Genomic DNA, 22260 nt, shown 5'->3' with positions numbered 1-22260 from the left:
AGAGCTCTCGGACTAAATCTAAAATATCTTAAACTGTGTTCTGAAGATAAACAGGTCTCACTGGTTTGAAACAACATCAGGGTAAGTTATTAATTACATAAATTTGCTACTTGGGTGAACTAACCCTTTAAATGAAACAAAAACAAAAAATATATATAATTTATTGCTAAAAAAATATTACTACAAGTGAGGATAAAGAGTAGTGATGATGGAACTGATTAATGGGATTTAAAAACACTCAGGACAGGACTTGACACAATGAGCACATCTGCTCCTACATGTCCATATATTATATTATATATAATACATATTAATTCACTGGCCAATGGAGTGAACCAACAACATGACGTCACACGCTGTAGTATTTCAAGATGGTGGCATCCTTGCCCCAAAAGCTACAACAAAACATGCTTTTTCTTAAAAATGGTTGCATTAACCATGTTTGTTATTTATTTGTAATTAGTGAAAATCAAGACTGACATTTCTATTTATTTAGATGTTAATTTACACATCCTTTATTTTATACATATATTTTAATCTGTTCTTCTTGTGATATTTCAGCAGATCAGATCAAGAACGAAGCATGTCTCGTGAAGCCTTCGGTCTGAATACCACGAGTGTTACAGCGTCTCTGAATAAACATGATCAACCAGTGAATGATGAACTGCAGAGAGCCAAAGACCAGCTCAAAACCAGTATGAAGAACAAGTATGAGAGATTATTTGAGGGACTGAAACCCCAAGGGAATGAAAGCCTCCTGAATAGCATCTACACACAGCTCTTCATCATAGAGGGAAAGGGAGAAGGAGTGAATGAAGAATATGAGGTTTTACAGATGGAGAAAACAGCCAGAACACAACACTCACAAGACACTCTAATCTGCTACAATGACATCTTTAAAGCCTCACCTGGATTAGGATGTGAAGAGAAAGAGCAGATCAAGACTGTTCTTACTAAAGGCATCGCTGGAATCGGAAAAACCGTCTCTGTGAAGAAGTTCATTCTGGACTGGGCCGAGGGAAAAGCCAATCAAGATGTAGATTTCATGTTTGTGCTTCCATTTCGAGAGCTGAACATGATCCAAGATCATCAGTCCGGTCTTCACAGACTTCTGCTGGACTTTCATCCTGAAGTTCAAGATCTGGACTCACAGATTTATGAGAAGTGTAAAGTTGTGTTCATCTTTGATGGTCTGGATGAAAGTAGAATCACATTGATGTTTTCAGACACTCAGAAAGTTTCTGATGAAACAGACACTTCATCAGTGGGTGTGTTGATGTCAAAGCTCATGAAAGGAGAGCTGCTTCCCTCTGCTCTCATCTGGATCACATCCAGACCAGCAGCAGCCAATCAGATCCCCTCCAAATACATCAACCGTCTGACAGAAATACAGGGATTCAATGAGCCTCAGAAGGAGGAGTATTTCAGGAAGAGAATCAGTGATGAGCATCAAGCCAGCAGAATCATCTCACACATCAGAAGAGCAAGAAGCCTCCACATCATGTGCCACATCCCCATCTTCTGCTGGATATCATCCACTGTGCTTCAGAAGCTCCTGGAAGAAGATCTGAGTGCAGAAATCCCTCAAACTCTAACTGAAATGTACATCCACTTCCTACTCACTCAGATCGACATGAGGAAGCAGAAATATAAAGAGAGAAATCCAGAGAAATTCCTGCAGTCCAACAGAGAAGTGATTATGAAACTTGCTGAAGTGGCTTTCAGTCAGCTGATGAAGGGCAATGTGATGTTCTATGAGGAGGACCTGATTGAGAGCGGCATAGACCTCACTGACGCCTCAGTCTATTCTGGGATTTGCACTGAAATCTTTAAGGAAGAATCTGTGATATATCAGAGGAAAGTCTACAGCTTCATTCATCTGAGCATTCAGGAGTTTCTCGCTGCTTTCTATTTGTTTTACATTTATGTAATGAAAAATGTTGACACCCCAAAGTTTTTGGATGTTGTTCATAGTCTCCATAGAGAAGCAATAGATAAAGCCATTGAGAATGAGAATGGACATCTGGATCTGTTTCTGCAGCTACTGCTGGGCATCTCACTGGAGTCCAATCAGAGACTCTTACAGGATTTACTGGCACACACAGAGAAGAGCTCAGAGAGCATCAGGAGAACCACACAGTACATTAAAGAGATGATCAAAGATGGACATGGACTTTCCACTGAAAGATCCATAAATCTGTTCCTCTGTCTGCTGGAAGTGAAAGATCAGACTCTGTCCAGAGAGATTCAGGAGTTTGTGAAATCAGACAAACTCTCAGAGAAGAAACTCTCTCCTGCTCACTGCTCAACAATATCCTACATGCTTCAGATGTCAGAAGAGCCATTGGAAGAGCTGGACCTCAAGAAATACAACACATCAGCTGAGGGGAGAAGACGACTGATACCAGCTGTGATCAACTGCAGAAAAGCTCTGTAAGTGTTTAGTCATGAACTAAATTATCACATTTAAATATGAATCTGACACCTTTAAAATAAATATTACTGAAAGAGAGATTTTTCCTAAATAACAGGCCAGAAAGGAGTCATATTTGCAAAAGCAAAGTGCAGTATCTACAATCTAAATGTCTTCATCCACCTTTCTTTTTGTGTTTCTTACTACACGTTGATTGTTTTTAATAACTGTAATAGTTTGATTGATGTTTGCATGTTGTGAAAGTTAAAATTGCTCAGTAGTAAGGCTCAAGATTGTCTTATGCTCATTTTCTATATATATATATATATATATATATATATATATATATATATATATATATATATATATATATATATATATAAAAGACAATTATTATAGACCAAGTAGGCTAGTTAAAATATCAAGGTTTCATATGTAACCCTTGTTCCCTGAAGGAGGGAACGGAGACGTTATGTCAGAGTTTCATAATCACTTCTCTGTTGAAGAGACAGACAAATGGGGTCTCACCCGAGAGCCCAGTCACCTTCGAGTGGTGACAAAATGAGCCTATGGTACACAGTGTACCTTGGTCTGTGGGACTTGCATCGCGAGCTCAGCCCTGCTGTGTAGGTATATAAGGAGCAGCGCAAGCAACTCGCATTCAAGTCTTCATTGAGGAGCCGAGCCCAGTGACCTAGCCGTTCAGTGGAAACGCGATGTGGCAAGGAGATGTAATGTCTCCGTTCCCTCCTTCAGGGAATGAGGGTTACATACGTAACCTAGACATTCCCTTTCAGTTGGTCACATTCGACTTTATGTCGGAAAGAGACTGACGAATGGAGTCCCTTACAAAATGCCACACGGCTGTCTTCCATTGACCAATGTGAGTAATAGCACTCTGTCATGAGGCCAGCACGAGTGAGGGCCTATACCTGGTACCTGACACAAAATGCACTATGTAGCATATTCCAGCTGGACGTATGCTAGCAGGCTGCCTGCTCGTAGGAGGACTTACAAAGGCAGGTATCAACCGTGTGATGGTGATACACATGAAACTGAGGTACCCAGCCCGCAGGGTGGAAGTTTCAATTCTGTCTATGTAAGTGCGGAGTGCACATACTGGACAGAGCAGTGCCAGGGCTGGGTCTGCCTCCTCTGGGGCACAGAGGGGCACTCCTCACAACCTGATCTCTAAAAGGAGTAGTCGAAACTTTAGGCACATATACAGGCTGGGGTCTCAAGATAACGTGAAAGGCACAAATTCCAGACACGCTTTGTCAACTGAAAATGCCTGCAGGTCCCCGACCCTCTTAACCGAAGCCAAAGTCATCAGGAGCACAGTTTTCAATGATAAAAACTTTAGCTCTACTGAGAGCAAGGGTTCGAAGGGAACCCTCTGCAGCGCAGATATAACCACTGGGAGGTCCCAAGAGGGAACTTGAGGGCAAGGCAGATTGAGCCTCCTGGCCCCTCTCAGGAACCTGATGAAAAGATCATGCTTCCCAAGAGACTTACCATCAACAGGGTCATGGTGAGCAAAAATGGCGGCCACATAGACCTTCAGGGTGGAAGGGGACAGCCTTTGTTCCCACCCTTCCTGAAGAAAGGAAAGCACTGCTCCGATCAGGCATCTCCAGGGGTCTTCACGACGTGAAGAACACCAAATGACGAAGAGGTTCCACTATAAAGCATAGGTGTGTCTGGTGGACAAGGCTCTAACAAAAGTGATGGTAGCTACCACCTGAAGTGGCAAGGTACCTAAACATTCCATGACCCGTCCAGAACCCACAAATATAGGTTCCAAAGATCAGGACGCAGGTGCCAGTGGGTGCCCCGTCTCTGAGATAGAAGGTCCTTCCTCAGAGGGATTGACCAAGGAGGGGCTGTTATGAGGAGTACATGTTCTGGGAACAACATGGTTTTAGGGGAATGCCAGCCCATAGAAATGAGAGGTCCAACTACGGGGTGAGGTTTCGGAGGCAGGCCGGAGTGATTGTCACTCAGAGCGTGCCCTGTAGTCATGCCCATCTCGGGACTCAGTCATGAAGCCAGTGCTGAAGCGTTCTCATATGAAGCAACCGAGCGGTATGATTGCCACTGCCATATGCCCCCAGGAGCCTCTGAAACAGTTTCAGTGGAACAGCTCTCTTGCCCTTGAATTGACTCAAGCAATTTAGCAGTGACTATGCACACTTGTTCGTAAGCTATGCAAACATGGCGACCGAATCTATTTCCACACCGAGAAAAGAGAGCCTCTGCACAGGGGAGAGTTTGCTCTTTTCCCAGTTCACCCAAAGACCCAGATGGGCGAGGTGTCTGAGCACCAGATCCCTATGCTCGCACAACCGCACTCGAGAGTGAGCTAGAATCAGCTAGTCATAGAGGTAGTTAAGGATATGGACACCACGTTCCCTGAGAGGAGCCAGGGCTCCCTTCGCAACTTTCGTAAAGATGTGGGAGACAGGACCAGCCCGAATTGAAGAACCTTGTACTGATATGCCTGCTCCTCAAAAGCAAACTGAAGAAACGGTTTGTGTCGAGGAAGAATGGAGACATGAAAGTATGCGTCCTTCAGGTCAATTGCTGCAAACCAATCCAATGGACGAATGCATTTGTAAATGCACTTGAACAGAAGTCTGTGATGAGCTCGGTTCAAGGAAAAAAGTCCGGGATTGGTCATAACCCACCTGTTTTCTTTGCCTCTACAAAGTAGGGGCTGTAAAAGCCTGACTTCATGTCGGCTGGAGGGACCGGCTCTATCGCACCCTTTGCCAGCAGGGTCAAAACCTCCGCATGCATGACAGGAGCATCCTTGCCCAGCACCCCGAAACCTGGGGGGCCGCCGGGCGAACTGAATCGCATAGCCAGGCCCGATCATTCGAATGTACCAGCAGGATGGGCTGTAGAGCTGTAGCCAGGCTCCCAGAAACTGATACAGCGGGTCAAGGGATCTACAGGCATACCCACAGTGGGGCGGCGAGGTGGAATGGGGTACAGTGCGAGCACTCGTCTGATTCTGAGTGGCAAAGAGGACACAGGAAGATAATGCGTTCTCAAGCCAGCTCTGCACGGAAATGAGTTGAATAGGGTAATGAGAGCGGCGAGGAAGCATGTCACCAATTGTTGTCCGCGGCCTCTTGGGACTCGGAGTTAGAGTAAACTGATCTTTTAATGAAGGTTTGGGTACAAACAGAAAGAAAATGAGAACAAAGGATACTCCCCCGGCCCTCCTCCGGCAGAAAGAGTGGTCCTGCTTCTATCTCCTGATGAGCTGACAACCCCAACTCCGTGTTGCCTGTCTCAGGAATGCCGCTTGGCCTGATGCTTGGCAGGTTTAGGATTAGAGACAGGCTGTGCTCCCCTTCTTCGGCCGTCTTCTCACTGCGGCCGGGGTGAAGGCTGCTGCTGTGGCACAAGTGGGAGTGGAGGAGACCACAGGGGGGTGCCCTTGGCAACGAGCAGGCTAAGGTGGCTGTGCCGGCAGCAGTGTGAAGACGGCAGAGAACTGCTAGGCAAAATTCTCCACCATGTCGCCGAATAGGCCATCCTGGGAGACTGGGGAGTTGAGGAGCTGAGTCCGACTCCCTCATGTCTGCCAGGTTTAGCCACAGGTGGCACTCCTGGACCACCAAAGTGAACATCACCTGACCCAAGCAGCGCGCAGTAACCTACGTCGCCCAGAGAGTGAGGTCAGTAGCAGTGCACACCTCCTGCAAATCCCCTGGGTCAGCACTGCCCCTGTGCAGCTCTTTGAGCACCTTGGCCTGGTAGACCTAAAGGGTGGCCATGGCATGCAGGGCAGAAGCGGCCTGACCCACAGCTCTGTAAGCCTTGGCCACAAGCACGGATGAGAACTTACAGGCCTTGAAGGTATGCTTTGGACCACCACACTATGCGGAGGTGCTCAGAGGACACAATTGCATTGCAACAGAATGCTCCACTGGGGGAATCCCAGCATACCCCTTGGCCGCTCCACCATCGAGGGCAGTGAAGGTGGAGGAAGCACCAGAACAGTTTCGGGCAGTTAAAGGTGCCTTCCATGAACTGGTCACTTCCTGGTGCACCTCCGGGGGCAGCCCCCAGAAACCAATCCTCCAGCTTCGAGCACTGAAGCCAGATGCTCTCAGCTGCCCGCGAAAGCACGGCCGTCAGCTTGTGATCAGACCCGGACAACGTTGGCCCTCCCGAGGTAGGCAACGCAGCCGAATCCTCATCTCCCGAGGACTCAAGCCCGCCTTGTGATGTGGCAATCGACATCTGGTCTTCCTTCTGAGCCCTGAATAAGATGTTAGGGCGAGACCCCATAAGTCAGTCTCTTTCTGACATATTGTTGAACGTCACCGACTGAAAGGGAAAAGTAGTTAAAAATTTACAGAATTTAAACTGCACCTACATATAACTAGTGATGTCAAAAAGGATAATAAGGGATAATTTTGATTCTTCATAGGAAAATAAGGGTCAGAATAAGGGTTGCTCAAGTCACCTTTATTTATATTGTGCTTTTAACAATACAGATTGTATAAAAGCAACTGAACAGCATTAAATAGGAGAATATTGTGTCAATAATGCAAAAAGGCAGTTCATAATTGAATTCAGTGATTACATCATCCTGCTCAGTTCATTTTAAATAGTATCTGTGCAATCAAGTCGACAAAATTGCTGGAAATTAAATGTCCCAGAAATTAAGCAAGCCAGAGGTGACAGCAGCAAGGAACCAAAACTAGAATAGAAAGATAAGTAGGAAAAGGATCTGCCGCCCGCAGATGATTTTGATATTCGAGGAATTGTCTAATTTCCAGAGTTTTCATAATGCAGTAGATGTGGAGGACTATAGATTATAGTTTAAATGCTAAGGAGGTAAACCATTCAGGGCTTTATAATCAAACAAGATTTTAAAATCTAAATGATGTTTGATAGGGAGCCAGTGCAGTGTTGACAGAACCGGGCTAATATGGTCATACTTCCTGGTTCTAGTAAGAACTGCATTTTGGATCAGCTGGAGTTTGTGTATTAAACGTGAAGAACAACCACCCAATAAAGCATCATAATAATCTAACCTTGAGGTCATGAACATTTCTGCATTTGACAATGAAATATGCAGTTTTACAAATGCTAGAAATGTGGCTTTCAAAAGGAAAGATTGCTATCAAGTAGCACACCTAGGTTTCCTAACGGATGAATAAGAATTGACAGAGCAGCCATCAAGTCTTAGACAGCGTTCTAGGTTATTACATACAGAGCTTTAGTTCCTATAATTGTTTTTTTTTTTTTCAGAATTTAGCGGTAAGACATTACTCCTCATCAAGGTTTTTATATCGACTATGCATTCCGTAAATTTTTCAAATTGGTAAGTTTCTCTGGGCCACAAAGAAATATAGAGCTGAGTATCATCAGCATAACAGTGAAAGCTAACACCTGTAAGCACATGCATACAGTCTTGAGTTTTACTCTGCTGCTTGTTTGGTCAAGAAAACAAGACAAAATACATCTAAACATTCCTGAATTAAGATTAATTTACCTGAGAGGGAAAAGGTTTTAAGATTTAAAAAAGTGTTGTTAGTTTTTGCTTAAATTAAAAATTAAATCTGCCAATGAGGTTAAAAAAATTCAAAAGGGAAAACAAGATTTTTCTTGCCCATTGGCAGATATTTTGTCTTGTCAAAAACTAACTAAATGTTTACTTTGTGATACATCTGGCTCAAAGATGTAACATTAAAGGAAGACGACATTACGGAATTACTTAGAACATAATATTTATTGGAACAGACTATAACCAAAAACAACCATAAAAGTCAGTAGACATCAGTAATATCAATCAGTATGAAATGCAGGTGAATGAATGCACAAAGTGAAGTGTGGTCAGCGCTAGTGAGTGGATGTAAAACACAATAAAAGGCCACAGAATTGTAAACTGCTCAAGCAACAGAAGAGCACCTGCCCCAACAAACTCTCGCACTAGTTTTAAATAACAGCTATGATGACAATCAGGTGCGCCCCAGTCACTCTCCAATCACCGCACCTGCCAAAGAGAAAAACCAAAACATCCAACAGAACTCAATCCTAACATTTGTTTTCCAGAAAATTGAGAAGTTATTGCTTCTCAAGTAAATGTGTCTTGATTTCAGAATGTTGAGATATTTTTGCACAAACAGTCAATGATGTTAAAAACATTTTATATTTCCAGCCTCATTCTGAGTGTCTGTCAGAAACACTCAGTTTATGATAAGTGCCCACTGTTTTGATTGGCTGAAGTCATTGCATCTCTTTCCTTGTAACCTCATTGCTCACTGCTGCTGTTCTGCTTCAGAGTAGACTCCAGATAATTAAGATCCAGCCATGGACTCCAAATTCTGTCAGAAAATATCAGCTTTTTTCTGGTAACAGAACTACTAGTCAGCAGAGTTGTTAAGAGAGTTGTTAATACCCAAAACCTGTTAACAGCAAGTCTTACCTGGTACCTAAAAATACCCAAAACAACTGTTTAATTGTCTTCTATCAGCCAATAAGTTACCTGAGAAAAAACAAAACGAAGAAGAGCAGAAGCAGGAGATGAAGTGATGATGGTTAAAAAAGGATGAACACAAACACAAGTAATGTTATATTAATGTTATATTAAATGATTCGCAACAACACTCCATAAACCTTGAATTTCCATAAACATTCCCTCTTATCTCTTATTCATACAGACAAAACAGTTGTTTAAACTGGCAACCCTCCGTACATGTCTTTTTGTTATTTCTTAAATTTTATTTGATGTCTTTTAGATTTTCTGGCTGTGATCTGTCAGATCAGCATTGTGAAATTGTGTCTTCAGCTCTACAATCGTCAAACTGTGTCCTGAGAGAGCTGGATCTGAATAACAATGACCTGCAGGACTCTGGTCTAAAGTTTATTTCTGATGGATTGAAGAGTCCAAACTGTCACCTGGAGATACTGAGGTACTAATAACATATAAGAGATCTTTTACAGTCAACTGTTCATAATGTTGATGTGTGACTGTAGACAATCTGACTGTGTGTGTGTGTGTAGATGATTTGACTGTTTATATTTGTTTTCTTTTCTCTTACAGTCTTGCTGTCTGTAATCTCACAGCTCAGTGTTGTGAGAGTTTGTCATTAGCTCTACAATCCTCAAACTGTGCCCTGAGAGAGCTGGATCTGAGTAACAATGACCTGCAGGACTCAGGTGTAAAATTTATTTCTGATGGACTGAAGATGCCAAACTTTCACCTGGAGATACTGAGGTATTTAGAACATAAAAGAGATAATTTCCAGTCAGCTACTCATAATGGTTATGTGTGTCTGTAGATGATCTGACTGTTTGTGTCTGTGTATGATCTGTCTTTGTGTCTGTCGATGATCTGATTATGTGTGTCTGTCAGGGCCGTCCTTAGCGGGGTGCAACTGGTGTTGTCGCACTGGGCCCCGCGGCAAATGGACTCCCAGCAAACAGGGGACGTCCTATATATATTATAACGTTTGGAGGACGTCCGGATTTGGTCTGCCTTTTGACGTTCACTGGTGGACGTCCAGATTTGGTCCGCCTTTTGACGTTCACTGGCGGACGTTCAGCAGACATTCGGAGGACGTCCGGATTTGGTCCGCCTTTTGACGTTCACTGGCAGACGTCCAGATTTGGTCCGCTTTTTGACGTTCACTAGCGGACGTCCAGATTTGGTCCGCTTTTTGACGTTCACTAGCGGACGTTCGGCAGACGTTCGGAGGACGTCTGGATTTGGTCCGCCTTTTGACGTTCACTGGCTTGGTCCGCTTTTGGCCTTTACTGGCAGACGTTCGGCGGACGTTCAGAGGACGTCCGGATTTGGTCCGCTTTTTGACGTTCACTGGCGGACGTTCGGAGGACATTCGTCTGAGACAGTTTGTGAACGTCCCTGTTTCGTCCCTCATCTGCCATTTCCATTCCAGCACTTGAAAAATTCAGTCCTTTATCTTTTATCATCAGACCTGACCAGTGTTGGGCAGTAGTTACATGTAACTAAATTACATAATTTTATTGCAAAATAAATGTAGCTGTAATCTGTTAATGTAATGTAAACTGTAATTAAATTAAAGTTAATTATGATATTGTTAATGATTAAAAAGGGAGTTACATTTGAGTATTTTCACACATATACATATTTAAAATATGAGACACCAATGTTTCTGGAGTTAAAGACACAGAATATGACACATGCTTATTCCATAACTGTTTTATTTCCTATTTTGGTTTATGTAAATGATTATTTATTTATTTATTTATTTATTTTTTTAGATTAACTGCCTTTTTTCCAAGGCATTGTTAGATGCCAGTGTTTCCTGTCATAGCTATGCAAAGATTTGATTTCAAAAACAGTATCATAGCTATTAAACTATATCTTATGATTTTAAATCTGTATTTAACCTAAAAAATATTGCACAGTAAAATGAGCTGCTAAAGTCCTTTTTTGAGGTGGTTTTACTTTACAATTACATTATAGTCTTAATTCAAGTGAAGAAGGATTCTGAAAGTCTGAGAGTAATCAGTGTTGAGTACCCCTGTAACATTCACCCTGCCTGCTTTAAATGATTCAAAATAATCAACATTTTAAAACAATAGAAATTTAGAGAAGTAATCAAAAAGTAATCAAATGTAATCAGTTGTATTACTTAAAGTCACTTGAAACAGTGACACTACATATTACATTTTAAATAAGGTAGTTTGTAATCTGTAACCTATAACATTTCCAAAGTAACCTTCCCAACACTGGACCTGACACCTTGCAACTCAAGACAAAGAGAGTTGACAAAATCAAACTAATATAAACTCATATTGGATTTTAAAGGGTATTTTTGCCTAAAACAAAATCCTTTAAAAAAAAACTGTAATTATAAAAAAATGCAAAAAAATATATATATATATTTTGATGTTAAATTAATAATTTTAATTTCTGGAAAAAGAAAATAGGAGTAACTTCTGTAATGAAAAATGTCATTAAATCAGAAGTCTGTTTTCAGCATTTAAAATCAAAATCTTGATGCCTTTCAATAATATAATTGAACATAGCTACAATTAGGTTTATGCATGATTGAAGAAAATATGTTTGCATCCCAGGAGCTCTACTAGAATGTTATAGAGTGAATGCCAAGGAAAACATGAAGAAAAGAAAGTGAAAAATAACACAGGTAAGACAAATAAATTAATTATTTTCATTTAGGTATTCAACTGTTTATTTGTGCTATTTAAATAAGCTTGTATTGTATAAACTGTTGGTAAGCCTACAAGAAAAGTTATTGCATTTAAGACTGCTATACTACATAGAGCTCTAATAAACAAGTAATATAGCCACACTGGAGATAGGATCCAAGCAGCTGTCGATCTAATGAGCACATGACCGAATTACCTCACTTTAGGGCACGCGGCATGTATCCATGGCAACGCTCAGCTGCTAGTGACACTTAACGGTCATCCGGTGATTTCCTCAGACACGGTCTTGAGTTTTCGCTTTTGTTTGGTCAAAAAAGATATTTATTCTTTTATATTATTAGACATTATAGCTACCGTAACTACTGTTTATCTCCTAATGCTTACATTTGATGAAGTTTACCTTTTTAAACCTTTGCTGAAGTTGTCCCGCGCGGCTGCTGAGGTTAGGCTATGTGAACCCTTTCTAAGCTAACGTTAGCTTGTAAAGCTGAAATGATTAAACGTATATAATACTGGCAGATATTGAACTTAAACATTTAATTTCCATATAGTAAAAATACACACGGAGACGCCTATATGCGGCAAAAAGGCATATGTCCGCTAAATTTCATACCACGTATAAAGTCATAACACTACTGAATGTGTTCATTTTGTTGTTTTAGGTTAGAAGACAATGGAAAGAAATGCCATCGACTAACCACAGCTGAAAACCAGAGACACGCCGACACACCATCCACCAAAACACACACTCACACACACACGCGAAAATAGCCGTGCAACTTTACGATTGTTCAATTAAAATAAACGTATTTTGCTTCATACAGCGTTTTGGTTGTCTTTGATTAGCTTACAAGTACAATAAAATGACATTTAGAGGATTTAAAGCGAAAGTCCCCTAAACGTCCCGACTGTCCGCTGCACGTCCTATGAACGTCCTAGTGAATGTCCGGGGGAAGTCTTCGCGAACATCCGCTCGACGTCAAGTGGACCCTACACGTTGACGTCTGGGGGATGTTCGCAGAGGCCATTAAGGGGACGTCCTGGGGACCTTTTTTTGTTAGCTGGATTTAGGGGGTAGAGCTGCACGATTAATCGTTAAAAGATCGCGATCGGTGATTCAGACACCCACGCGATTTCATTTCTAAAAGACAACGATTCCCTGAGTCTGTCAAACCTTTGACAAAGTCTCACTGGACCATTCAAGTCTGTGTTCACACTGCCGCTGACACAGAGAGAGCAGTTACCATGTTTGGTTAAGAAACATCTTCACAAACTTTCTTTTCAACTACACAGGATTATTTCTGTGTTACAGTCATTTATATCATCACAGAAATACTGGGATAAAGTTTATAGTTCAGATATAAACATTGATGTCTATCTGGCAGTGATCAAAATAGAGCAAATCTCCTTTTGAAAGTACTGCGCTTCAAACAACATTTGTTTAGATTGTATTGTTTTGCCACTAGGTGATGACAAGAAACTTAAAATGTATTTGTCAATGAATGAATTATTCATTCAAGAGAATCGTTCGAAAACACTGATTCATCCAGTAATGAAACAAGGGAAGTAGGTTTATGAGTGAGTCGTTGAATCAGTAATTTAAACAACTTTTTCATCATTCTAATATAAAAAATTGGGGGTTTCAATATATTACATATACACTAGAAGACAAAAGTTTTTGTACCGAAGATGTGTAATGTTTTTTAAAGAAGTCTCTTCTGCTCAGCAAACCTGCATTTATTAGATCCAAAGTAAAGCAAAAACAGTAGAATTTTGAAATATTTCTACAATTTAAAATAACTGCTTTCTACTTGAATGTATTTAAAAGTGTTATTTATTCTTGTGAGGCAAAGTTGAATTTTCAGGATCATTACTCCAGTCTTCAGTGTCACATGATCTTCAGAAATTATTTTAATATTCTGATTTGCTGTTCAAAAAACATTATTATTATTATGTTGAGTAGATTTTTTCAGGTTTCTTTGATAGAAAGTTCAGAAGAACAAAATCTTTTGTTACAAATGTCTGTCACACTTGATCAATTTAAAGAATCCTTGCAAATAAAAGTATTAATTTATATACTTGTGATAATGATAATACTAATTAATAATAATAAAAAAAAAAAACATTTCTCAAGCAGAAAATCAGCATGTCAGAATGATTTCTGAAGGATCATGTGACACTGAAGACTGGAGGAATGATGCTGAAAATACAACTTTGACCACAGAAATAAATGACATTTTAAAATATATTCCAATAGAAAGTTTTTAAACTGTAAAAATGTATCACAACATACTACTTTTGCTGTATTTTGCATAAAATAAATGTAGGCTTGGTGAGCACAAGAGAATTATTTTTTTAAAATCTTACCGTTCAAAGACTTTTGGACTGGTAGTGTATATTTGTCACTGCAGCAATAATATTTTGTCACACATTGTTTTATTTAGTTCAGAATCGTAGGAGAATCGTGATCTCTATATGAGACCAAAAAAATCTCAGATTCTCAATTTATCCAGAATCGTGCAGCCCTATTAGGGGGATCACCTCCCTACCTCGCACCGGGCCCACCATCAGCTAAAGACGTCCCTGGTGTCTGTAGATGATCTGACTGAGTGTCTATAGATGATTTGTGTGTGTCTGTAGATGATATGTCTGTGTGTCTGTAGTTGGTCTGTGTGTGTCTGTAGATGATATGTCTGTGTGTCTGTAGTTGGTCTGTGTGTGACTGTACATGATATGTCTGTGTGTGTCTGTAGATAATCTGTCTGTGTTACTGTAGATGATCATCTGACTGTGTATGTCTGTAGATGATCTGACTGTGTTTGTCTGTAGATGAACTGTCTGTGTGTGTCTGTAGGTTGTCTGGCTGTATCGTGACAGAGGAAGGCTGTGGTTATTTGTCTTCAGCTCTGAGTTCAAACCCCTCACACTTGAGAGAGCTGGATCTGAGCTACAATCACCCAGGGCAATCAGGAGTCCAGCTGCTCAAACACAAACTGGAGGATCCAAACTATAAACTGCAGATACTCAAGTATGTCAAACACTAATACTGATATACCAAACCTTTGTGTGAATAATACAGATAAACATTAAATAATGTTTTATTAACAAAGTTTGGGAAGAGCTTGTTCAGATAATCCACCAGTTTAGCACAGATGGAGCACATTCAGATAATTAAATTAGCATGTTAATTCTGAGATGTATACAGCCAGCTGACCTACATCATATGACAGCTTTCGCCCGGCCCCTACAATGTACATAATTCAACTTTTGATTCCCTTTCTGATTCAGGTAGATCCAATAAGAGCAAAGATTCAGCACACAGGTGTCGGCTTATGCCTTTGGATGCTCACGCGCCAAGATGCTAATAACTTTGCTTGCCTCTGCTAGAAAGACATCTATTCCACCCTCCAGCATCCTCTTTTGTCTTAGCCCCAAAATGAATGGTTGGTGTGGCCGAGACTATCGCAGATTAATGCAGATGTACAGTTTTCCCAGATAAAGAACAAATTTCTTTACACTTTTGTACTAACCCCTCCAAAATGGTCATTAGAGCCTGCAGATCCAAATATTTACGTCCCTTCCCATCTTCTTCCAGCTTAAGATCTTGGCCTTCTCAAAGTTCTAGATGCAGCAGTAGGCCATCAGTGAGCCTGAGCTTTTTCTCCCTCCCCTGTTTAACCCTCCACCTCCAGCTCTCTTTACACCTTTCCATGCCCTGCAGCTCTTTTAAAGGGTTAGTTCACCCAGATAGCAAAATTATGTAATTAATAACTCCTTAAGACCTCCGTAAGACCTCAGTTTATCTTTGGAACACAGTTTAAGATATTTTAGATTTATTCCGAGAGCTCTCAGTCCCTCAATTGAAGCTGTGTGTACGGTATACTGTCCATGTCCAGAAAGGTAAGAAAAACATCATCAAAGTAGTCCATGTGACATCAGAGGGGCAGTTAGAATTTTTTGAAGCATTGAAAATACATTTTGGTCCAAAAATAGCAAAAACGACGACTTTATTCAGCATTGTCTTCTCTTCCGTGTCTGTTGTGAGAGAGAGTTCAAAACAAAGCAGCTGGATATCCAGTTCGCGAACGAATCATTCAGTTCACCAAATAGAACTGAATCGTTTTAAACGGTTCGCATCTCAGACGCTCTGGATGGTTTGCTTCACACTGAATCACACATGTGCAGTATCATCAGCTCTTCTTATCTGGCTCGGCTCGGTGTTCATCTTCAGTTCTCTCTTCACAGCAGTTCAGTCAGTGTACTGTTTGAGTGCATGAATTACTCCGGGATATTGGTTTGTTTGAACTCAGAGGGAGTGTCAGCCACATTAAAAAAAGTTAACAGCTTAAATTATTTGTGGATTAATGCGTATTAGAGATGCAAACAGTTTAAAACGATTCAGTTCGATTTGGTGAACTGAATGATTCGTTCGCGAACCGGATATCACAAATTGCTTTGTTTTTAACTCTCTCACACAACAGACATGGAAGAGAAGACAATGCTGAATAAAGTCGTAGTTTTTGCTATTTTTTTGGACCAAAATGTATTTTCAATGCTTCAAAAAATTCTAACTGACCATCTGATGTCACATGGACTACTTTGATGATGTTTTTTACCTTTCTGGACATGGACAGTATACCGTACACACAGTTTCAATGGAGGGACTGAGAGCTCTCGGACTAAATCTAAAATATCTTAAACTGTGTTCCAAAGATAAACGGAGGTCTTACGGGTTTGAAACAACATGAGGGTAAATTATAAATTACATAATTTTGCTATCCACCATCAGCACAAGCCGTTGCTCCTCCTTTATTCCCTTCTTCCACCTCTCTCTCCCAATCCATGCATGATACTACCTCCGCAAACAATCGCTATCTAGGTTCCTCTCCCTTCCTATTCTGTTCTTCAATCTAATTCTCAGTTCACTCTAAAAGCGATGCATTTTGAAAGAAAACCTTTTGATTTTTGAAGATCTGGTAAAATGTAATATATTTTGTCTTCTGGTAAACATGCAAGTATGTTCTGTAGCTTCTGAGGGGCAGTAATAAATGAAAAAAAATATATGATAATAATGGAAAAAAAAATGTACACACCTTCCTTCTGTTCAGAAATGTACACCCCTGGCTCTTAATGCATAGTTTTTTCCATCAGTGAACATTTGAATCTTCTTTAATTAGTTGCGTATGAGTCCCTCAGTGTGAAAAGATGGATCTCAAAATCATACAATTGTTGGAAAGGGTTCAAATACACAAAAATGCTGAAAAACCAAAGAATTTGTGGAACCTGAAGTTTAACTGTTCAGGACAAACAAGGGACTCATGAACAATTATCGTATTATTTATATAATTATAGTAATGAATTAACGTTTCTGCATTTGACATTGACAGCATAGATCTTAATTTAGATATATTTTTGAGATGGAAAAATGCAGTTTTACAAATGCTAGAAATGTTGCTTTCAAAGGAAATATTGCTATCAAGTAGCACACCTAGGTTTCTAAACTGAATGTCAGAGCAGCCATCAAGTCTTAGACAGTGTTCTAGGTTATTACACGCAGAGTTTTTAGGTCCTATAATTAACACCCCTAATTTTTTTCAGAATTTAGCAGTAAGAAACTATTCCTCATCCAGGTTTTTATATTGACTATGCATTACATTAATTTTTCAAATTGGTGTGTTTCTCCGGGCCATAAATAAATATAGAGCTGAGTATCATCAGCATAACAGTGAAAGCTAACATTGTGCTTCTTGGTGATATCTCCAAAGGTTAAAATGTAAAGCATGAAAAGTATAAGTCCTAGTACTGAGCCTTGAGGTAATCCATACTGCACTTGTGATCGATATGATACCTCTTCATTCACTGCAACTAATTGATGGCGGTCAGATAAGTATGATTTGAACCATACCAATGCACCTCCTTTATTGCCTGCAAAGTTTTCTAGTCTATTCAAGAGATTGTTCTGGTCAATAGTGTCGGATGCAGCACTAAGATCAAGTAGCATTAATACAGAGATACAACAACGATCAGATGATAAGAACAGGTCATTTGTAACTCTAAGTAGAGCAGATTCAGTACTATGATACAGTCTAAATCTTGACTGGAAATCCTCACAGATACCATTTTTCTATAAGAAGGAATATAATTGTGAGTATAGTTACTTTTCTAGTATCTTGGACAGAAAAGGATGATTCAAGATCTGTTTGTAATTAACTAGATCTTTAGGGTCTAGTTGTGGTTTTTTAACATAACATCCAGTTTTGAAGGTTTTGGGGACATATCCTAATGACAATGACGAATTAATAATAGACAGAAGAGGATCTATGACTTGGAAGCACCTCTTTTAGGAGCTTGTATGGAATAGGGTATAAACAAACATGTTATTGCTTTAGAAGATTTAACAAGTTTGTACAATTCTTCCTTGCCTATGGTAGAGAATGAGTGGAACTGTTCCTCAGGTTATCTAAAGTGCACTGTCTGATGCGATACTGTAGCTGATGGCTGCATGGTTACAATTTTACCCCTAATAGTATCAATCTTGGAAGTAAAGTAGTTCATAAAGTAATTACTGCTGTGCTGTTGGGAAATAATTAGATCCAGCAGTTTTTAATGCTTTTCTGTAGGATAGCGTACTTTCCTGCCAAGCAGTACGAAATACCTCTATTTTTTTTTCCTCCAGATGCACTCCATTTTCCAGTCTTCTCTCTAGGGTGCGAGTGTGCTCATTATACCATGGTATAAGACCTTAATCTTCCTTAAAGGAGCAACCATATCTTAAATGCTGGTGAGCTGTGGTATCGCTTGGCTGCATAATTTCAACACTATCAACATCGTATATATTGTGTTGTTTAACCCCAATAGAGTTAAAAATGTCTATGAATGCTGATCCCAATGCATCTATTTCATTATCAACATGGATATTAAAAATCACCAACAATTTAAACTTTATCTGCAGCCAGCACTAACTCGGATATAAAATTAGCAAACTTTTTAATAAAGTCTGTATGGTGCCCTTGTGGCCTGTATACAGTAGCCAGTACAAACATCACAGGGGATTTATCATTAACACTTGTTTCTTTGGATAATGTCATATGAAGCACCATTACTTCAAACTAGTTATACCTGAAGCCCGCCCTGTGAGAAATACTGGAAATATTTTCCTAACTATATGTTAACATCTTTTATGTGAAGTGTCTTATTCAGGTCATTAGTAAATACAAAACAACATGGTAAGATAATTAACATAACAATAACCTTAAAATAAATATTTTGCAGATTCTGCAAAGTGTATGCACAACTTTAAATGTGCCCATCCTACAATATCTGACTGATCTGTTCTTGATAGTGAGACCAGCTCAAAGTAAGACAGATCAAGCAAAATGAGGCCTCTATTATCTACATTTTTAACATCTCCAGTTCAACTGTATCAGATTATCTTTTCCCCAATTCAGGAACTTTCAGGCTAAATCCCTTTTTGACCTTTTATTTATAGATGACTCTAACCACCGCTTCACTCGTCTTTGATTCCAAAATCATCTCACAATGATTCTCGTTCAATTAGGTAAACCAGCAAATAGTCTTTCCAGCCATTCTTTTCATTTTGGGGCAGCAACCACAGCTGCTCAAAAGGGCCTCTCTCAGCAAAAGCCAGTCGAACCAGTCGATTTCATATTTAAAATCCCATCAAACCTTGATGAGTACTAACTGTTCATGTCCCAGCATGGGATAGTTCTATGGCTGTATTTTAAGCTCGGAGCCTCCCCCTTTGGACAGCACACCAAATATACAGTCGTGGCCAAAAGTTTTGAGAATTACATAAATATTGGAAATTGGAAAAGTTGCTGCTTAAGTTTTTATAATAGCAATTTGCATATACTCCAGAATGTTATGAAGAGTGATCAGATGAATTGCATAGTCCTTCTTTGCCATGAAAAGTCCTTCTTTGCCATGAAAATTAACGTAATCTTAACTTAACTTAACTTAAACTTAAAAAAACTTAAAGAAGGTCAGTTTTCAAAGTCATATTTTCTGATGAAGCCCCTTTCCGATTGTTTGGGGCATCTGGAAAAAGGCTTGTCCGGAGAAGAAAAGGTGAGCACTACCATAAGTCCTGTGTCATGCCAACAGTAAAGCATCCTGACACCATTCATATGTGGGGTTGCTTCTCATCCAAGGGAGTGGGCTCACTCACAATTCTGCCCAAAAACACAGCCATGAATAAAGAATGGTACCAAAACACCCTCCAACAGCAACTTCTTCCAACAATCCAACAACAGTTTGGTGAAGAACAATGCATTTTCCAGCACGATGGAGCACCGTGCCATAAGGCAAAAGTGATAACTAAGTGAATCGGGGACCAGAATGTTGAAATTTTGGGTCCATAGCCTGGAAACTCCCCAGATCTTAATCCCATTGAGAACTTGTGGTCAATCCTCAAGAGGCGGGTGGACAAACAAAAACCCACTAATTCTGACAAACTCCGAGAAGTGATTATGAAAGAATGGGTTGCCATCAGTCAGGATTTGGCCCAGAAGTTGATTGAGAGCATGCCCAGTCGAATTGCAGAGGTCCTGAAAAAGAAGGGCCAACACTGCAAATACTGACTCTTTGCATAAATGTCATGTAATTGTTGATAAAAGCCTTTGAAACGTATGAAGTACTTGTAATTATATTTCAGTACATCACAGAAACAACTGAAACAAAGATCTAAAAGCAGTTTGGCAGCAAACTTTTTGAAAACTAATATTTATGTAATTCTCAAAACGTTTGGCCACGACTGTACATACTATTTACTGATTATATGTGAGTGTGAACTTATGAACGAGTGTCTGTGTGTTTATAGTGTGGATCATGGAGAAGAGATCAGGATGAGAGCAGGACCACGAAAATGTAGGTCTACAAACACACACACACATATCTTTTGTGATTGTTGTTTTTATCAATGTATTATGTTCTTGTGTTCAGATGCCTGTTTTCTCACACTGGATCCAAACACAGCACACACTGAACTCATTCTGTCCGAGAAGAACAGAAAGGTGACACATGTGGGAGAGAAACAGCCATATCCTGATCATCCAGACAGATTTGATGTGTGTTCTCAGGTGTTGTGTAGAGAGAGTGTGTATGGATGCTGTTACTGGGAAATTGAGTGGAGTGGAGGTGTGTGTATATCAGTGTCATATAAGAGCATCAACAGGAAGGGATCAAGTAATGAGTCTGTGTTTGGACGTAATGATCAGTCCTGGGGTTTAATCTGCTTTCCCTCCAGTTACTCATTCATACACAATAACATAAAGACTGATCTCCCTGTAGAGTCCATCATCAGGAGAATAGGAGTGTTTGTGGATCACAGTGCTGGAACTCTGTCCTTCTACAGCATCTCCAGAAACACTATGAACCTCATCCACACAGTCCAGACCACATTCACTCAGCCCCTCTATCCTGGGTTTTGGGTTTATTATTATGGATCATCAGCAAAACTGTGTTGATGAATCAAAAGAGACTGACGAGAGATTCTACCAATAATGCTTTGAGCTGCATAATAAATCAGTGACAGTGAGATGTTATAGAGTCTCTTCTTCTGTCACAGAAATAAGTCAGAATAAATATCTCATAAATCCTCATATAGACAGTGAGATCAGTGTGTGTGTTTGTATGTGAGAGATTTTGAGACTGTGTACAAACCCAATTCCAAAAAAGTTGGGACACTGTACAAATTGTGAGTAAAAAAGTAATGGAATAATTTACAAATCTCATAAACTTATATTTTATTCACAATATAATATATATAACATATCAAATGTTGAAAGTGAGACATTTGAAATTTTGAGTTTCAAGAGAGCTACACATTTCAAAAAAGTTGGGACAGGTAGCAATAAGAGGCTGGAAAAGTTAAATGTACACATAAGGAACAGCTGGAGGACCAATTTTCAACTTATTAGGTCAACTGGCAACATGATTGGGTATAAAAAGAGCCTCTCAGAGTGGCAGTGTCTCTCAGAAGTCAAGATGGGCAGAGGATCACCAATTCCCCCAATGCTGCAGATAGTGGAGCAATATCAGAAAGTTTCTCAGAGAAAAAAATGCAAAGAGTTTGAAGTTATTATCATCATCTACAGTGCATAATATCATCCAAAGATTCAGAGAATCTGGAACTATCTCTGTGTGTAAGGGTCAAGCCTTGTCATCTGGACTAAACAGGACAAGGACAACCCAAGTTGTTATCAGCGCTCAGTTCAGAAGCCTGCATCTCTGATGGTATGGGGTTGCATGAGTGCATGTGGCATGGGCAGCTTACACATCTGGAAAGGCACCATCAATGCTGAAAGGTATATCCAAGTTCTAGAACAACATCTGCTCCCATCCAGACATAATCTCTTTCAGGGAAGACCTTGCATTTTCCAACATGACAATGCCAGACCACATACTGCATCAATTACAACATCATGACTGTGTAGAAGAAGGATCTGGGTACTGAAATGGCCAGCCTGCAGTCCAGATTTTTCACCCACAGAAAACATTTGTCGGATCATAAAGAGGAAGATGTGACAAAGACATAAGACAGTTGAGCAACTAGAAGCCTGTATTAGACAAGAATGGGACAACATTCCTATTCCTAAACTTGAGCAACTTGTCTCCTCAGTCCCCAGACGTTTGCAGACTGTTAT

The 22260-nt window shown here is 40.0% G+C and overlaps 1 pseudogene; it reads left to right on the top strand.

Annotated features, from left to right (window-relative positions):
• Positions 1-564: 564 nt before the first annotated feature.
• LOC132099153 (NLR family CARD domain-containing protein 3-like) lies at positions 565-21296 on the top strand (annotated as a pseudogene).
• Positions 21297-22260: the final 964 nt, after the last annotated feature.

The sequence above is a fragment of the Carassius carassius genome, chromosome 22 (genome assembly GCF_963082965.1).
Source record: "Carassius carassius chromosome 22, fCarCar2.1, whole genome shotgun sequence".
NCBI lineage: Eukaryota > Metazoa > Chordata > Actinopteri > Cypriniformes > Cyprinidae > Carassius > Carassius carassius.
The sequence above is the reverse complement of the archived record's forward strand: the minus strand, read 5'-3'. Positions and strand labels throughout refer to the sequence as shown.